Source organism: Muntiacus reevesi, chromosome 8 (genome assembly GCF_963930625.1).
Source record: "Muntiacus reevesi chromosome 8, mMunRee1.1, whole genome shotgun sequence".
NCBI lineage: Eukaryota > Metazoa > Chordata > Mammalia > Artiodactyla > Cervidae > Muntiacus > Muntiacus reevesi.
Window position 1 is genome coordinate 54,735,090 of NC_089256.1, and position 6,049 is coordinate 54,741,138.

Here is a 6,049-nt window from a genome sequence, read left to right on the forward strand (position 1 = left end):
AGGTCAAGCTGATCACACGGACCACAGCCTTGTCTAACTCAATGAAACTAAACCATGCTGTGTGGGGCCACCCAAGACGGAGAGGTCATGGTGGAGAGGTCTGACAGAATGTGGCCCACTGGAGAAGGGAATAGCAAACCACTTCAGTATTCTTGCCTTGAGAACCCCACGAACAGTATGAAAAGGCAAAAAGATAGGACACTGAAAGATGAACTCCCCAGGTCGGTAGGTGTCCAATATGCTACTGGAGATCAGTGGAGAAATAACTCCAGAAAGAATGAAGGGATGGAGCCAAAGCAAAAACAACACCCAGTTGTGGATGGGACTGGTGATATAAGCAAGGTTCAATGCTGTAAAGAGCAATATTGCATAGGAACCTGGAATGTTAGGTCCATGAATCAAGGTAAGTTGGAAGTGGTCAAACAGGAGATGACAAGAGTGAATATCAACATTCTAGGAATCAGCGAACTAAAATGGACTGGAATGGGTGAATTTAACTCAGATGACCATTATATCTACTACTATGGCAGGAATCCCTTAGAAGAAATTGAGTAGCCATCATAGACAAGAAATGAGACTGAAATGCAGTACTTGGAGGCAAACTCAAAGAGCAACAGAATGATCTCTGTTCGTTCACAAGGCAAGCTATTCAATACCATGGTAATCCAAGCCTATGCCCCAACCAGTAATGCTGAAGAAGTTGAAGTTGAATGGTTCTATGAAGACCTACAAGACCTTCTAGAACTAATACCCAAAAAAGATGTCCTTTTCATTATAGGGGGCTGGAATGCAAAAGTAGGAAGTAAAGAAACACGAGGAGTAACAGGCAAGTTTCACCTTGGAGTACAGAATGAAGCAGGGCAAAGGCTAATAAAGTTCTGCCAAGAGAACGCACTGGTCACAGCAAACACCCTCTTCCAACAACACAAGAGAAGACTCTACACATGGACATGACCAGATGGTTGACACCGAAATCAGATTGATTATATTCTTTGCAGCCAAAGGTGGAGAAGCTCTATACAGTCAGCAAAACAAGAGTGGGAGCTGACCATGGCTCAGATCATGAACTCCTTATTGCCAAATTCAGACTTAAATTGAAGAAAGTGGAGAAAACCACTAGACCATTCAGGTATGACCTATTCAAATCCTTTCTGACTATACAGTGGAAGTGAGAAATAGATTTAAGGGACTAGATCGATAGACACAGTGCCTGATGAACTATGGACAGAGGTTCGTGACATTGTACAGAAGACAGGAATCAAGATCATCCCCAAGAAAAAGAAATGCAAAAAGACAAAATGGCTGTCTGAGGAGGCCTTACAAACAGCTGTGAAAGGAAGGGAAGTGAAAAGCAAAGGAGAAAAGGAAAGATATACCCATTTGAATGCAGAGTTCCAAAGAATAGCAAAGGGAGATAAGAAAGCCTTCCTATGCAGTCAATGCAAATAAATAGAGGGAAACAACAAAATGGGAAAGACTAGAGATCACGTCAAGAAAATTAGAGATACCAAAGAAATATTTTATGCAAAGATGGGCTCAATAAAGGACAGAAATGATAGGGTCCTAACAGAAGTTGAAGATATTAAGAACAGGTGGCAAGAAGGCATGGAAGAACTGTACAAAAAAGATCTTCATGACCCAGATAATAACAATGGTGTGATCACTCACCTAGAGCCAGTTCCTGGAATGTGAAGTTAAGTGGGCCTTAGGAAGCATCACTACGAACAAAGTTAGTGGAGGCAATGGAATTCCAGTTGAGCTAATTCAAATCCTGTAAGATGATGCTGTGAAAGTGCTGCACTAATATGTCAGCAAATTTGTAAAACTCAACAGTGGCCACAGGACTGGAAAAGGTCAGTTTTCATTCCAATCCCTAAGAAATGCAATGCCAAAGAATGCTCAAACTACTGCACAATTGCACTCATCTCACACGCTAGTAAAGTAATGCTTAAAATTCTCCAAGCCCTGTTTCAGCCATATGTGAACCGTGAACTTCCAGATGTTCAAGTTGATTTTAGAAAAGGCAGAGGAACAAGAGATCAAATTGCCAACATCTGCTGGATCATCGAAAAAGCAAGAGAGTTCCAGAAAAACATCTATTTCTGCTTTATTGACTACGCCAAAGCCTTTGACTTTGTGGATCACAACAAACTGTGGAAAATTCTGAAAGAGATGGGAATACCAGACCACCTGGACCTGCCCCTTGAGAAACCTGTATGCAGATCAGGAAGCAACAATTAGAACTGGACGTGGAACAACAGACTGGTTTCAAATAGGAAAAGGGGTACGTCAAGGCTTTATATTGTCACCCTGCTTATTTAACTTATATGCAGAGTACATGATGAGAAACGCTGGGCTGGAGGAAGCACAAGCTGGAATCAAGATTGCCAGGAGAAATATCAATAACCTCAGATATGCAGATGACACCACCCTTATGGCAGAAAGTGAAGAAGCACTAAACAGCCTCTTGATGAAAGTGAAAGGGGAGAGTGCAAAAGTTGGTTTAAAACTCAACATTCAGAGAACTAAGATCATGGCATCCAGTCCCATCATTTCATGGCAAATAGATGGGGAAACAGTGGAAACAGTGGCTGACCTCATTTTGGGGGCTGCAAATTCACTGCAGATGGTGATTGCAGCCATGAAATTAAAAGATGCTTACTCCTTCGAAGGCAAGTTTTGACGAACCTAGACAGCATATTATAAAGCAGAGACATTACTTTGTTGGCAAAGGTCTGTCTAATCAAGGTTACGGTTTTTCCTGTGGTCATGTGTGGATGTGAGAGTTGAACTATAAAGAAAGTTGAGTGCTGAAGAATTGATGCTTTTGAACTGTGGTGTTGGAGAAGACTCTTGAGTGTCCCTTGGACTGAGAGGACATCCAACCAGTCCATCATAAAGGAGATCAGTCCTGGGTGTTCATTGGTAGGACTGATGTTGAAGCTGAAACTCCAATACTTTGGCCACCTGATGTGAAGAGCTGACTCATTTGAGAAGACCCTGATGCTGGGAAAGATTGAGGGCAGGAGGAGAAGGGGACGACAGAGGACAAGATGACTGAATGGTGTCACCGACTCATTGGACATGGGCTTGGGTGGACTCTGGGAGTTGGTGATGGACAGGGAGGCTTGGAGTGCTGCGGTTCATGGGGTCGCACAGAGTTGGACACGAATGAGCGACTGAAATGAACTGAACTGAATAAGAAAAAAAAAAAACTGCATAAATACAAACTCATGGAGGCTGGACAATATGCTATTAAACAACCAATGGATCACTGAAGAAATTAAACAGGGAGTAAAACAATATAGAGACAAGTGAAAATGAAAACAAGGTGATTCCAAATCTATGTGACAGAGTAAAAGCAGTTCTAAGAGGGAAGTTTATAGCAATGCAAACTTATCTCAGGAAATAAGAAAGATCTCAAATAAACAACCTAACCTTACATCTAAAGCAACTAGAAAAATAAGAAAACAAAATCTAGTTAGTAGAAGGAAAGACATAATAAAGATCAGAGCAGAAATAAATGAAAGGTGCACTAAATAATGAATAAAATAAAATAGATCTATGAACCTCAGAACTGGTTTTTGAAAAGATAAATAAAATTGATGAACTTTTATCCAGACTCATCAAGAAAAAAAGGGAGAGGGCCCAAAACAATAAAATCAGAAATGAAAAAGAAGAAGCTACAACAACCAGCACCAGAGAAATACAGAGGACCATAGGACACTATTATGAGCAACTTGTTGTTTAGTGACTTAATTGTGTCCAACTCTTTTGTGACCTCATGAGCTGTAGACCACCAGGATCCTCTCTGCATGGGATTTCCCAGGCAAGAATACTAGAGTGGGTTATCATTTCCTTCTCCAGGAGATATTCCTGACCCAGGGATCAAACCCACCTCTCCTGCATGTCAGGGGTAGTCTTTACCACTGAGCCACCAGGGAAGCATTATGAACAACTATATACCAATGGGATGGGCAAGCTAGAAGAAATGGTCAAATTCTTAGAAAGGTATAATCTCTTAAGAGTAAACTGGAAAGAATTGAAAATATGAACAGATCAATTATCAGGACTGCAATTGATTCAGTAATTTAAAAACTTCCAACAAGCAGAAGTCCAGGACTACACACACATACACACACACACACACACACACACACACACACATATTTATATATAACTGAATCACTTCGCTGTTCATCTGAAAGTAATGAAACATTGTAAATCAACTATACTTCAATAAAAACAAATTAATTTAAAAAAGAATGAAGGTCCAAATATTTTCCCTCTAAGATTAGAATAAAGATGAAAATGTCTGCACTCACTACTTATATTAAACTAGAACTTCTAATCAGTGGAATGAAGTGGGAAAAAAAATAAAGGAAATAAATTGTTCCTTTTTCCACATGATATGATTTTCTATATTGAAAATCTCAAGGAATCTACAAAAAGATTATTAGAACTATTCAGTGACTTCAATATGGTTGCAGGATTCATGAGGGGAACATGAAAATCAATAATATTTTTATATACTAAAACACACATGAAAATCCACATTTTTTAAAAGTACAATTTACAGTTGTTCCCTCAAAACAAAATTCTTATGCATAAATGTAATAAAACATTTAAAGGCTGTGTAGTCTCAAAATTACAAAACATTGATGAAAGAAATCAGGGAACATAATGGATTCATGATTTATGAATTCATGTTCATGGATCATAACACTTGACATTATGAGGGTGTCAATTGTCTTTGAATTATTCTATAGTTCTAATGCAAGTCTGTAAAACAATATGTCAAAGATATACTTGATCTTGGTCAATTTATATACTTTATTTATATACAGAGATTGGCATTTTACCTGTATTTACAGGCATAAATTTTCACAATTTAACTCCCTCAAAGTCATTAAATGTCTTCCCCCATTTTACATTGGTATAGCCTAAAAATTACTCGATTAACATTTTGCTGGGTTGAAAATGTTAAATGTCATTTGGGATTAAGTAGCCCAAAGATTTTGGCTGATTTATAACTTATGGCATTTAAAAAACTGTCATGTAACAATATTTTCAATGCATAGATTTTGACTTTTGTTTTTTCAGCATTTGATTTGGCAATAGAATAATTAACAGAAGTGAGAGAGGTTTGTGAATTCTGAGAAGATCCTTGGTTTTATTTGCTGCTTTAGTTAGCAAATCTTGTGCTTTTCCCCACAGATGTTTAAGCTGTTTATTTTTAAATGTTTAGAATCATATCTTCTTCTTCTGATCTTTAACATTCAAAATGCTTAGAGAATCTAGATCTAAGTCCAAAAATATGCCATTGCCATTAAATAAAATCTGTATCTGAGTTTTTTAGGGCTATATCTTTTTAGTCAGATAAAGATTCACTCCAACTTTTTTCTCCCTGTGTCTGGTAGAATGGGAAGTATATTTTTGCTTCTTGGCTCAAATGAAGGAATGGTTCGCATTTATCTAATACAGTTTATTATTACAAATGGTCTCAAAAGTGAGGTCATCAGACGTTGAGACAATGTATAAAAGTTATTATCATAATAAATTTATAAATTTATTTGCATTCTTTCTCTTCTTTATAAATCTGTGAGGCCCTTGATGCTATCTATGCCTTACATGTAAGACCTCTCAGTTTCTAGGTCAATGTTTTATTTGATGCCTCAGTAAATCAGAGGATACTCTCATACTGAATTCTGTTCAAGCAAAAAAAAAAAGTTAATTTATTGTTTCACATAAATGAAAACTCCAGGGACAAATTTAGCCATCAGGAAAACTGAATCAAAGATGCCATCAGAAGTCTGTCTCTGTCCCTCAATTTAGCTGTTCTGTGTTATTGCCTCATCTTCAAAGAGATTCTCCTCACCAAGCAGTCTCTGACAAGCTCACACATATCATATGGCACTGTAAACCTAGTGAGGGAGAGTGTTTCTCCTTCTAATACTTCCTGTTAAATTACAAAGACTGATGATACGCCTGGAGTGAATCATGTGTTGATTCCTAAACCCTTTATTGTAGAAGAATATGTGCTTCTCTG